The sequence below is a fragment of the Lolium rigidum genome, chromosome 3 (genome assembly GCF_022539505.1).
Source record: "Lolium rigidum isolate FL_2022 chromosome 3, APGP_CSIRO_Lrig_0.1, whole genome shotgun sequence".
Taxonomy (NCBI): domain Eukaryota; kingdom Viridiplantae; phylum Streptophyta; class Magnoliopsida; order Poales; family Poaceae; genus Lolium; species Lolium rigidum.
Genome location: NC_061510.1, coordinates 319,255,555 through 319,269,247, shown reverse-complemented (window position 1 = coordinate 319,269,247; position 13,693 = coordinate 319,255,555). Strand labels below are relative to the sequence as shown.

General features: G+C 43.0%; 1 long non-coding RNA gene across 15 annotated transcripts; it reads right to left on the bottom strand.

Moving 5' to 3' along the window:
• LOC124703783 lies at positions 1-12,249 on the bottom strand. 15 transcript variants are annotated; one of them, XR_007003261.1, is made up of 15 exons: positions 12,028-12,249; positions 11,431-11,648; positions 11,088-11,284; positions 9,372-9,649; positions 8,343-8,581; positions 7,270-7,556; positions 7,028-7,176; positions 5,904-5,988; positions 4,708-4,801; positions 4,070-4,327; positions 1,733-3,587; positions 1,441-1,508; positions 1,249-1,294; positions 1,027-1,097; positions 1-478 (listed from the first exon to the last, which is right to left on the bottom strand). It is a non-coding gene; the product is annotated as an uncharacterized LOC124703783 (long non-coding RNA). The 15 variants fall into 15 exon arrangements; XR_007003262.1 differs by having other exon boundaries at positions 1,249-2,418; positions 3,318-3,376; positions 3,475-3,587; XR_007003254.1 differs by adding an exon at positions 11,762-11,838 and having other exon boundaries at positions 1,249-3,587.
• Between the last annotated feature and the right edge of the window lie 1,444 nt (positions 12,250-13,693).

The window sequence follows — 13,693 nt, the reverse complement described above, 5'->3', positions numbered from 1 at the left end:
TACAACAAATCAGGTGCCTGCTTGCACACGGAATTGCATCTATTTCTGAGCAAGGATATGTATGTTCCACACAGTCAAAATGGTGTCATTTATACAATAATACAACCGGGAAGACGGAAAGAAAACAAGCACTACCTGCATCTCTCATCAACGTGAAATGTTAATTCGCTCAGTTTTGGCATAAAAAGAACCCACATGGATCTCTCACTCTTCCATCAGGTTGAACATGGTAAGCCCAAGAAATTTCTGGTACCAACATTATATTGCATAGTATTATAAATAAAGGACCTTTCCATCCACATAGATGCTTCGGCCCAAACAGCACTCCACCTACTCATTACTATTTAACAGGAAGTGAACATGCCACTGGATCAGTCAATGAAATCGACAAAGAAAGCATGTCCGGCCGGATCTCCAGCTCCACTCCTCCCTTCAAGAGCAAGGGCCACGTCAACATGCTGCCTGCACATCCTATCACCTGCACCACCATAAACCAAGAAAGGTTTAGCTCCACGAATGGCACAGGAATATATTGCTCAACACACAAACAAGGATACACAGAAGATGTTCAACAAATGACAAGACCAGTAAAACTTGGTCAGCTTTAGGATTACTTAGACCATATTCAAATAAAATGTCCATTATCTCTTAGCAACTGTGACAGCACTACGCACCATCATAAGCACCCAAGGATGAATATTAACAGGTGGGTCTAAGCCGTAACTTAGACTGAATGACATCTTAGGAAACTAATTACCACTCGCCACTGCTCAAGAAATTGGAGTGGTCTTCTTAGGAATGTAAGTAGAAAAGTATTAAATGACAGGAGAATCTTTATTCCTTTTGATTCTCTAGTGTACTAATGAAATCCTGTTCACCACAAACACAATATCAGAGAGGAACTAGAAATTTACCTAAACGCACAATATTATAACAAAGTACAAAGAGGAGAACGGAACTGGAAACTTACCTAAACGCACAACATTATAACAAAGTACAAAGAGGAGAGCGGAACTGGAAACTTACCTAAACGCCAGATATTATGAGCTTCCCTGTTCTCTTGAGTACATGTCTTGCAACTCTCTTTTGTTACTGGCCTGCCGAAGTAGTATCATGACTGAGTAGTATGTACCATCTCAAGTTCTGATTATTTATTGAAGTAATATGTACCATCTCAAGATAGGTAACTTCAGTTTTCAAGCACAAAAATGTACAAAAATAATTATGAGATGGGAAATATAAACATACCGGCAAGATTGCTTCAATAGTTGTCATCATTATTTCTTTCTTGTAGCTGCCATTTGCCAAAGTAATTAGTAGGTTCATCCATTCGACAAAGTCAAGAAACATACCCCTTAAAGGAGCCAAACTATTCACGAGATACTTGAGACAATAAGTCATTTAATCAAACCAAACAACATGGATAGGCTACAACAGTACCTAATTGATCTAGCAATGATATAAATAAGTTGAAATAGTGCAACAACATCATGACGGTGAAGAAGATCCTGCAATTGTTTGGCCAAGCATTAGGGTTGCATGTGAATTACACGAAAACCACAGCTACACTGATGAACTACAGCGACATGGACGCCATGAAGGTTTCGGTGGACCTTGGCTGCCCAATCGTCGAGTTTCCCATCATCTACCTGGGCATCCCTCTCCCACTTAGGAGGCTGACCGCTGCGCAGCTACAGCCAGTGGTACAGAAGATGCGAGGAAAGCTACCAACCTGTAAGGCTCATCTGATGAATAAGCCTGGTGTTGCCTCGTACTCGTCAGGTCCGTGCTCAATGACATCCTTGTGCATCAGCTCTGGTCCTCGCACCGCCAAAGAAGAGCATCAAACAATTCAACAAAAATATCGAAGTAGGGTTCTTCTGGGAAGGCAGGGCAGATGCAAAGGGAGGAAACCGCCATGTCAATTGGAGGCGTGTCTGCAGGGAAATTGCTGCAGGTGGCCTTGGAGTGCGTGGTCTAGGCTGTGAAGGTCAGGCATTGCGTGGTCTTCTGGGAAGTGCGCTGGTTATGGCTGAGCCGCACTGACACAGGTTGCGCCTGGAGCTCCAATTCTACGTGTAAGAACGTGCAATCTTATTTTCGTCTACCACGATGAACATTGGCAATGGCTAACGGTGCGCTTCTGGGAGGACCGCTGGCTTGGAGGCCACTCCATCACTGATATTGCGCCTCAACTACATGCCTGTATACCCAAACGATGACGTATGTCAAGAACAGTGGTTGAAGATTTGCATGAGAACAGCTGGACGCGGGACATACAAGGGGTGGTTCACATTAAAGAGAAAAGTGGCTGAAGATTTGCATGAGAACAGATGGCCTGGTCTCCCGGATTAAAGATGAAGAAAAGCCTTGGGCTAGAGCCGGTGCCACAAGCCTTAGGGTAGTCCTGCCATCGACCTGAGACGTGCATTAAGTCAAAACTGTTGTAACACCCGCTTCCTAGGAAGCTTGTAACAAACTCTCCGTCTTTCAATGAAATGAGATACAAAGGTCATTTGCATTTTCTCGAAAAATTGTGCAACAAAATAAGCAATACATGAGTACTACATTACGTACCTAGGCATACATACATGCATCAGGCAGAGTAAGCAAGCTAGGGGTATCAACTCATACACTATGTAAACGGATAAAGAAGAAATAAAACCAAGTGTGAGCAAACAACCCAGTGTGTCCTGCTTCCCAGACCTTAATTCTTACAGAACACCAGGAACTAGGCAGAAAAACTGGATAAGGCCAATAAATCATTTAGAGGGCTGGATATTCTCTAGTCCACGGCCAGCCCGCAGCACAGGCATTCATATACAAAACAAGAGTAGCATCAATCACGTTCCATAACGGAAGTGTCATAGCATGGGAAGAATCTCTCACACGTGCTCTTGAACTTGGGAGGTAACTTATGTCAGCACGACAGCTGTCACAAGACTAATAAGCAAGAATGATTTAGTAGTCACATGGATGAGCATATTTTTGTACACACTGGGTCAATACACAAATAAAATAGGCAAAAAAATGGCAAATGTTGCTGCCAAGCCATTGGGAATCACATCAGAAATTTCATGAGAACATGTATAACTAGACCGTAGTAGGTAACAGAGGCTATCAAGGGGAGATTTATGCAGCTGCCAAGCAATTGGACACGACATGAGTATTTACCTATCATAAGAAGTACAAGTACATGAACAACTGAAGTCAATCTCGATACAGATACTTCCTAACATTCAGAACTCCACATGGACAGAAAAAAGAGTGAGCGTCCATTTAGTACTAGAATTTAGATAGTGCAAGTGGTGATTTACCTGATGCAATAGCAGCAAGATGCATAAGATGGTTGTGCTAGAGTTTAGGTAGTGCAGTCCTAGTTTTTGTGATGCAACCAGAAATAATGCAAGTGATCAAGATATATAATGCAAGCACGGAAATAATTAAGATGTAGCATAAGCAAGCTCAATTCACCAGCTAGAGTTGTCCCAGCTTCCGTGACTTCCATAGAGGACTGCATATCTTCCAATAGCTAATGTGGGTGGGTATCTTGAGAGCATACCAACAATTCCATCAACCATGTAAACCTGCCAATAAACATAGATCCGACCCTTAATTTCTGCAAGTCTATCATCTTGTAAAAAAAGATCCCATCATGAACTGCATGTGTACATACACCCTTTGTGCCTTGAGAAATCATACAAGACATGCAAAGTACAATAGCTAGGAGAATTTTAAATTATGAGACATCGATATTTATGTATCCACATAGAGAAGATATCTCAAACTGTCCAACTTCACAAAATACATAACTTGGTGAAAGCAATATAAGACAGACCCCACTGAATTCATAGACACAATATTTCAGTCAATTTTCACTGAATTTCAGAAGGAATTCAGCCATAAACTATCTCATTTTTTACCTATCCACATCAGTTTCACAAAGATATAAACACTAGAAACAAATCAAGGCTAGATCTTGGACATTTTCATTTCTAGTAAAACAACATATGTCTGTACCCAAGTACATAAAACTTATCAATACCAAGAAGGAAAAATAGGTACTTACAGCAAGAAAGTCGGCTGCCTTGCACTCAATTCATTTGCTCTAAAGAAGAGGAGAACCACAAACTCAACTAAATCACGGCCTCGACGAAGAAACCACCTCTGCCGCAGTTGCACCACAGTGAACTTTCCATCATTGCATGGTAGCGAGACAGAAGTAGTCGGCAGCAGCAGCCCAGGCAGGCAACCACCAGCAGGAGCTCGGGGAGACCAGCACTGCCCAACCACCTGTGGGGGTAGTCCTTGTTCGTCTTCTCTTACCCTGAATCAACACAAATCATTTCACTTTTGTGACATCCATTGAATCATGCTAAAAATGCAAAACCAAATCCTATCCATATCACCAACACTAAACCAACCAGTACATTATAGGTTCAGTGTCCACAGCAAAGAACAACCATGGCTTGGTGGCCATTCTATCAGGGCATGTATGATGCAAGGAGGTTCTTACAAATATAAACCAAGCATTTTGTTAAGCACAGGTGCTTATTTGTATAGGAGAGGTGCCTAGTGTAAAAAAGCACCAATGCATAAGCATAAACCGGTTGATTTTGCTAACTCGCTAAGCACCTCTCTACGCATCTTGCGTTGTACATGCCCTCAAAGAGCAAGTAGACAAAAAAGAAGAAACCAGGAATTTACCTTATTCGAGAGTTCACCGAAATGGAAGTAATGAGATCATGGGAAGGTCTCGACAAAGTACATGCATCTCCTAGGCTTGCGATGGTATGTTCACCTACAAGAAGTGGAAGCAGTATCAAGTACTTGCAATGTTCAAGCAGGTTACAAACAACAGCATTATAGATATACAGAAGGAGACTCTAAAATATAACCATCATATCTCTATAACCAGCGGAAAAACACAAGTGATCCCTGGCACAGATGGTCCCGTTTCATGGACCGTCCAAATGCGCCAAGATCTGTGGTACCCGGATGTACTTTGTGTTGTATGCTAATTTTATAAAGAAAGACCGGCATCTTCCTAGCACATGCCTGCACACATATTCAATTTAGTCTCCATCGCTGCCCCGACTAGTACAGAATAGCTTGACGGAGTGGACCGCGGCCTCAATGTTCTGTAGGAGTGTAGGGTGATGTGCCATACGGTGGAGATGATCGGCGCTCATGCCATGGTCATTCAATGAAGACTCGCCCCGAAACCTAACCCCTGCACATACATTCTCCTCCTACAAGCCTCCTCCCCATCTGCTTTCCCCATCGATATCAATCGCTTAGCACATCGATTCACCATCATCTCCCTCCGCAGCAGCATGTCCTCATCCGCCTCAAGCGCTAGATCCCCCTTTGGTGACTTGCCCCTTTTGTGGTAATGATATGTTGTCGCGGTACCCGTGTGTGAATCTAAAAGTGTTGCCACTATAGCGTAAGGATCTACAAGTCGGCGCACTAGCCCTGCAGCTGCAGCCACGACAACCCCACACTGCAGGTGCACAAGTCCTCCAGGGGCACCCCATCTAGGCTACCCTGCGGTCGCACAACTCCACCTGCATATTTGCAGGCTTAAAGGCACAAAGTGGTCCTTCAACTTTCTGAACGGATCAAGAAAGTTTTGGGCAATGTACTCCTCCTTTGTTATCAAGATAGGAAGAATCTTTGCTTCTGAATTTGTACTGTCTATACCATGGCAAATAATCAGATAGCACAAGAAATCAGAATCAAATAATTGCACCGGTGTGTGTGTGCGTGCGTGTGTGTGTGTGTGTTTATTTCATCCAACCATATGGATAAAAACATGTTAGGCAGAAAACCACGGTTAAACAGGAAAATTGCGTCGATATTTGAATATTGGGCGAGTACTGAATATTTGTAATGGGTACCTTATTAAACACAATATAAGAGTGCTCAAAGATGCTTCAACCACCGTGTCATCAATGAGATGTGAGGCTTAGCTACCTAATCAATCTGCAAGGAAGGGATGAACCTTTTTAGCTTAATTAATCACGAAAGGAACCAGGAGAAAACTCCACGGCACCAAAAATGTTGCTTACAGGCTACATAATAAGCTAATATAAGCACTTAGTTTTGATGAAAAAGAGAGGATTTCATTAGCAAAATATATCTAGTGTTGTAACCAGACAACAAAACTGATGCAGAAAGGCAAGAGTAAGAGGAAACAAAGCTTTTGGAGATTTTGGCTTCATTAGAAGAAAGGAAAAAAAGCTTTTGTACTTTAGCAAGCAGTCACCATAACTTCAAATTATCTAGAAGCTCAAACTACCAATAAGCTCAAATCATAGGACACAAGAAGAAACCTAACCAAGATGGTTGGCAATTAGAGAAGGAAAAGAGAAAACAACACAACAATTCAATGTATAACAGTGAACTCGAAAAGAGAAGTTCCCCAGAAGCACATGTACTGGAAGAAAGTTAAAAATAGGACCATATTATTTCCTGGGCTTTCAATTCCCCCCAGAAATTCTTAAACTAGTACATGCTCAAAATTCAGTCCATGCAAAAATCATTGAATACCAAAAAAGAGGTGCAAATTCAGAGGGAATATCATTACCCAAATCTAAGAATCTAGAAGCTGATTGGATTGGCATGACAACACAAATTGCAAAAATATGCATTTGCCCGTATACATTAAAGAAAAACCAACAGCCTGGAAGCTTCAGAAACCAACACAATACAACATGCATCTCATGGATTGTTCGAGAATCGAGATCACAAAAAATCCAACAAGTAATTAGTGAAGGGCCCCATCATTTAAAAAGGATGTTCAATAAGGATTATGACAACACCGACATCTTGACTAGCAGGTAAATAAACTTCAGTACCAAATCGACAACCTGGTACCATTGCCACTCTTTCCAATTATTTTGGAAACAAACTCAAAAAATAAGTCATAATTCAGACAGATATATTTGAATTCAGTATTGCACCCATTTCATGTAAATAGTAAGTAAATAAGGAAAATGTGTTAAAAATAGTAGATACTCACCCCCATGTGGCCATGCCAAGGTCCAAGAGTAGTTTGCATGTTATCAGGATAATAGTATGTTGCATCAGCTGCTAGAGGGCGAGGTGGCCTTACAGGAGAAGTCAATGGAGTGAAACCCTTATCATTTGGGTTCAACTTGAATTCCTGGTCTAGAAATAGCAATTGTCAGTGCACTTGACACAGGTGAGCAATAGAAAACCAAAGAAAAAAAAGCATGGCCAAGTATAATATGCATCACATACCGAACATTAGCATCTAGGTTGAAACTTAATTTGTCCGAGCTAAGAGATCCCATCGAAGAGCTTGGCATCAAAAAGCATGGAACACTCACAGCTGAGTTCGCCGCACCACGCTACGATATTGATGATGTATTACTAACAGGTCCTTGAGAAGAATTCACATATTTAGGGATCCGGGGAAGTTTAATGGGTACAACAGAATCTGGTGTCAAATCAGATAGTGACTTGTCTCCTTAGCCAGAAGACGAAGGCTCAGGATGCACATGATCTTGAAGATGCCCCTTCCAGATCTGTCACAAAATTATAAAACTATCATATGCTTGCTGCTCAAAAAATAATTATGTAATTTGGAATGTTGCAGTAGGAAAAAACTAATATTAACAGGGCCACTACATTTAGATATAAAACACATATTGTTTCTAGAGGAAACACTGTGTCAATCCAAAATATCCTGAAGAGGTAAGCATTCACGCACTTGACAGGAGAACATGGGTCAAACAAATAGACAAGCTTATATAATTTAATGGGTGAAAGGAACCGGTATTATTATGAATAATAACATTAATAAGATGAATATCAATATAAAAAAGTCTAAGTATACTACCTATGTTTTAAAAGGTAAGGCATGCAGGCAATTGAAGAACCTTAAATCATGAAATGCAAAAATTTTAGTACATCTCATAAAGGCCCAAAGTCCCACAACATTCTAAGGTCACAAGTTCCTGTTGTCTTCGTCACCGTTGGTATCTTTACTTCGCTTATCATCCAACCTAAGGTTCTTAGTAATGTACTAATTGGTTTGCAGCAGATCAGTATATTTCTACTGAAAGTCAACTATCCTAGAATGCCCCTGCTAGGCATGTCCATGGAAATAATGATAATGAACAACACATTACAAATAGCATTCAGGTATATAGCAGTTCAGGAGTGACTAAATTAACAGAATCTATAGTTTTCCTGTAGATTTTGCGATCTAATACAATCAAAGTCATCAGGCCATACAACATGAACAAATTCTAAACTTAGAACAGCATGGAACGATGCCATAAGTGCAGAGGAGAAGAGTTGGAGCTCACCTAGGACGGATTGTAGTCGATGCCGATCTCAGTGCACCAAGAGGCGTCGTCCACCCGGGAAGCTAGCCCACTGATGATGACACTTGCGACGACTAGTGGAGGAATCTAGGGCCGCATCTGAGGCCGAGAAGCCGTACCCGCAGCAGCAGCTTGGGGACACAGATAGGGAAGACAACAGAAGCAACCCGAACATGTGTGCACTAGCAGGAGCACACGGAGGCCAGCCTTGATCTCCTTTTCTGCATGGGCACAATCATGATCAATTATACATATGCAGAGTCATGCCATTACCAAAATAGGATTAAGAAATAACTTTGGAGCCATCATGTTAGATATAAAAAAATTCACCCACTTCAACTATTGAAAAATGAACAAGACATGATTTTTTACTAGGACTAAGTTTTGGGAGAATTCTAGCATAAGCAAATAATTAGCTTTAAGCCAGTATCAGGAACATAGCTAAACTTTGAACAGAACATGTACAACTACGGCCGCATGTGTAAGAGTGGCATTCAAAGTCATCATCAAGAATGGCTAGCACAAGACGCACACATACAATAGGCCATAAATGGCGTCTTCAACACCACCGGCATAATACATGATAGCAACCACATGTCTTCATTAAATAAAAATCCCACATGTCCTCTAAACATTCTAGGAGACAAAATACAAACCAAAGACCATTGACATGCATACCAGCCAATTAAGCAGTCTCCCACAAAATCACGCTTGTGATAACACCATCAGATAACAGCACAACAATGTAACAGAACTTTGCGTCAACCAATTCTTGCATGTTCAGCAACGAAGGGTTAAATTGATCTTCGCTATGATCAATCATACTTCAAACCAAGCTTTGGTCCATTACATGCTTTGCATAAAGGCAGATGCATCTCACCAACAGAAGTTATGAACTTTTTTTTAACAAAGTTATGAACATTTGAATGGATCTTAAAATTCAGAGAAGAACTAACTAGCATAATACACACAAAGCGGCACTAGAAACAGACATAGAGATGAAAGATCTACCTCACTAGAAATGGCAAAACCACCTTGACGGTGACATGCATCATCATTATCAGATGCAGCAACAACATTGTGTCGTCCGCTAGGTTAGGGCAGGGAGTACTTGCACGCCTATCACTTCTTGGCCCTGGCAGTGGGGAGGTCCGAGAAGGATCACACATGCTGTGGCGGCAGCGCTGGCAAGAGAGCAGTTGTGGTCACCACTAGCCATCGAGCTGCGCCTCTCCTCCTGGTGTCTTTGTTTATTCACACAAATCATGACAACTTATAATCATTTTTTGCTGTCAAAAGGGGGTGGTGCACGATTTCATTAGCAAATCTGCAATGTATAGTAGGATTATACATAAGCAAAAAAAAACAAAGGAATATTTGTATACTTTCTTTCAGAGATACATCATGTATTATGTTCAAAAGGTGGCTCGGACAAAATGATCACAGTGGGAAGAGGTTTATGCACACAAATCATAAGTGCTTATCTGATGATCTAAGCATGCAAGTGCATACCAATAGCTTCCAAGTTTTTACCATGTGATTTGGTTACCCCAAATGCATACATACACCAGAAAAATGTACAAAAGATGAATAACAGAACAAATTTCATACTTCATACTCAGTTTACGATGCATATAAGAATACCACAGTGATACATTTGCAAGCAGCATAGACATGTTGTTGAATCAATCGCACACAAAATGTGAGTATTTTAATCTTTGTCCCACAAACACAAGGTTCCAAAAAGCGTAAAGCGTAAGCGTAGCGATAGGCTCTCGCTTAGAGCTTTTTGCGCTTAAGCGTCGCTGAAGCGAGCTTAAGCGTTTTAAAAAAATGCCAGAACTTTGCCTATTTCCAAGCAGTCAACACATTTGACGTGTAAATATGAAGAAAATATATGAATGATATAGGTGATTAGCAAGCCAGCAAGCACATATGAATTCAAACTGAAGTATCAAATTGACAAAGCTATCAAATCAGTCAGTATCAAACATCAAATAAGTAAGTTTGATAAGTTGATCAACGATCACACATACACATAACAAGCAAATAGCAGGTTGAAATGACAGGTAAATTCAGTTCAAAGAAGCAAACAACCGGTTTGTTGCTTCCAAACCGCTTAATTCACAGTCAGCCCAAAGCGTAGCGTTATGCTACCGCTCAGCGCTTAAGTGCGCTTCAGCGTACGCTTAAATACGCTTTCTTGAACCTTGCACAAACATAATGGGATTATTGTGACCCTTCTAGACCCACTACAGCCAAAGGAACATAAAACCTTACTTATTTCTTGCACAAGCATCAGACGGCAAACCAAACTACACACGTACATTCATACGCCTATTTCACTACTAGTGTAACTGCAATTATATACTAGAATAGAAACATGGCAATATCATCCTTAACACTCTCTACTAGCGGAACCTGAAACAAGGATGGAAGCAGACAAATAAAATAAATGCATCGTATATTCGTGGATGCGGCACTAATATGTATAAACATGGTGAATCAATAATCCGAACCCGAGATTGCATCGGTATATGATGAACTACTCAAAATCATGTTCTGATCCAATAGGTGCTTTGCGAAAATATTATATGCATGTCACTAACAAGATCTCTGAATGTGCCCTCTGGAAGTTTGATTGATCCACTAGATGATTCAGAGAAGAGTTAAGGTACAGATCACACAGAGAACAACACTAGATGGATCTAAGAGGGATTTATATACCTCCCTGTGGCAAAACAACCTCGACGAAGATAGGGAGCAGCAGGAGCAGCCTTTGGTCGTCCTGCAGCTAGGTCGAGGCAAGGGTGCTTACAGCATGGCGTTGGCAATGGCAAGAGTGCAATCATGGTCGCAGACCACTGATGAGCTGCGAAGCTCCTCCACTATCATTGTCTCCCACCGGCGAAAGCACACATCTTCTGCCCATGCAAAAAAAAAAAAAAGTTTTTTACTGAGTGGAACAAAATTTCAGTTCATGGAATGATATAATTTCCTCTACACATTCTACAGGAAAAAGGAACGAAATTTTAGCAAAAATACATAAAGCGGAGAAGAGAGAACTCACCGGCAGGCATGCAACAGCTCGAGGATGTGGCCGGTGGCCGAAAGGCGCTAGCAGCAGCTCGAGCTAGATTGTCAGCAGCAGTGGCTAGGGCAGGTGACAACCAGCTCGTCCTAGGTGCCTTCTCGTCGCCATCCCCGCGGCGCCACAGCGATCTCCTCCCACCAGCCGCAGTCACACGTCATTAGCGTCGACTAAAGGGCAAAGTTTCAGTGGGGTGCCTGAATAATCAAGCTATACTAAGTTAGAACACAACAGAATTTCAGTAGTACATACACAGGATATGAAACTAGACAGGAAACAACACATCAAGATATAAGATGTAGGAGGCAACCTGCTAGCAAATGGATAATTCTCAAACCAATCTGAAGAAAGCTACTGCAGTAAATCCATAACTGACACCTCATGAATCTACAAACACCAATCTGAAGAAAGTAAATGTAACCACCGAAGAAAACATTCCATTCTAGGCAATCTGAAATTGTGTGATAAATAAAATGACATCTGCTACACATTCTTCCTGTTGCACACAATGGATTGTAACCATCCATGTAAAAGTCCTGCAAGATCGATTCTGTGTAGGAAGATTAGAGGTCTCACCGGCGGCGTGCACGTCGGAGGAGACATACCACAGGCGCTGCTGCGACCGATTTTCCTCGCGCGGAGGAGGATGCGAGGAAGGCGGCGGCAGGGACAAGGCGGGCGTCATCTCCTTGCCTGCATCTGCTGATCCCCTCTGCGGGGTCGCGTCCTGGTGGCCGGCGTCCGTCGACCGGTAGAAGCCCCCCATGGCTGGATCGGCCGATGGCCATGGAAGTCTAGGAGCGACCGGCCCCCATGGCTTGGGAATCGTCCGGTGAGGCGCGGCGCACGAGCAGGTTGGGTTAGCGATTGGAAGGGCGTGCATGCGGAGTCGCCGTGGGAGTCAGCGGGGGGTGGGAGACGGAGCAGCGCCGGCGGCCAGCGGCGAGGGGCGGCGCAGCCGGTGGATGGCTCAGATCGGCGACCCATCCAAGGCGGGTTTTGTGTGATTTGATTGAATGGAGTCTGGGATTACCGGATCAGAGTAATAATGTTTGCCCAGATTTTCCGTTCCGTCATTTGTTCGATTCCAAAATTTCCGACGGCATTTCCATACACGAACTGGACCGAGAAAAAAGGGCACCGAGTTTACTTCCAAGCCTAATTATGTTTGCTCACTTATGTCCCTACCGTAATTGTTGCAAAAAAACGCGACTACGGTAAAATATGCAAAGCAGGTAGCTCACTTACAAAATGTGGAGATCTACGTGACATGGCCAAGTTGCTAGCTTTTCTTTTCTTTTGCAACTTGCTGCAACTCTCCCTCTATTCACAAGCTACATGAGATAAATCTAGGGACGTGGTGCACGACCGCCGCTGCAACAATTGTCATGCTGGTTGCAGCCGTTGTACGTCAACTACTCCTACTCCAGGTGGACGATGGGGGTTTGGAGCAGAAGCACGCCCCTCTCAGCCGACAACGGCCTCGCCCTGTCTGGATTGTGTGTGTCAGCATCGTCTTTGCTGGCCTCAAGGCTCAAACCCCTATCACCTTGAAGCTCAATCAACGGCATGCCTTCATCACATTGTTAAGTGTCGTAGACGGCACTCACACGAGCGTGGGGTTGGAAGACCCGTGGACGACCAAGGCATGCGCCTGTTGTGGCCAGATAAGCATGCACGTCATTTCACATCACCGCTTGGTGGAGAAGGGGTTTCCTCACACTCTCTCCCTATAAATACCCACCCCCTCTCCTAGAGGAGCCCAATCATTCTCTCACTTGATACCACTAGATACCCTCCTCGAGGTAGAAGAGAGTCAGGGGCAGGCCCTGCTGACCCCCGCCTCCGCCACTGGCACATATGTACATGACATTAAGAACCCTCCCCCTCAAGTCTTGGAGAGCTCAACCAAAAAAAAAGGCCAGGTATCTACAAACTATGACTTCATCTGTTGTTGCTAGATTATGGTCACCCGTTCTATCTCCGGTAAAATTTCAACCGTTGGTTTTGTTCGGTTGTTGTCTGAACGGAGTGGGAATAATAATAGGAGGGTAGGGGCACCACAGTCATTCATGGGAGAGGAGGGAAAAGAAGTTGCCGCACCACCACAACCACTTCCATTCCTCTACCACATCCACCGGCCTCTCTGCTTGAGGCTTGCGCGCTTCAGTGGCGCCTCACCGCGCCACACTTCCCAGCCCCCCTCCTTAGATCCTCCACCCTAACCATCATTCTAAGCTCC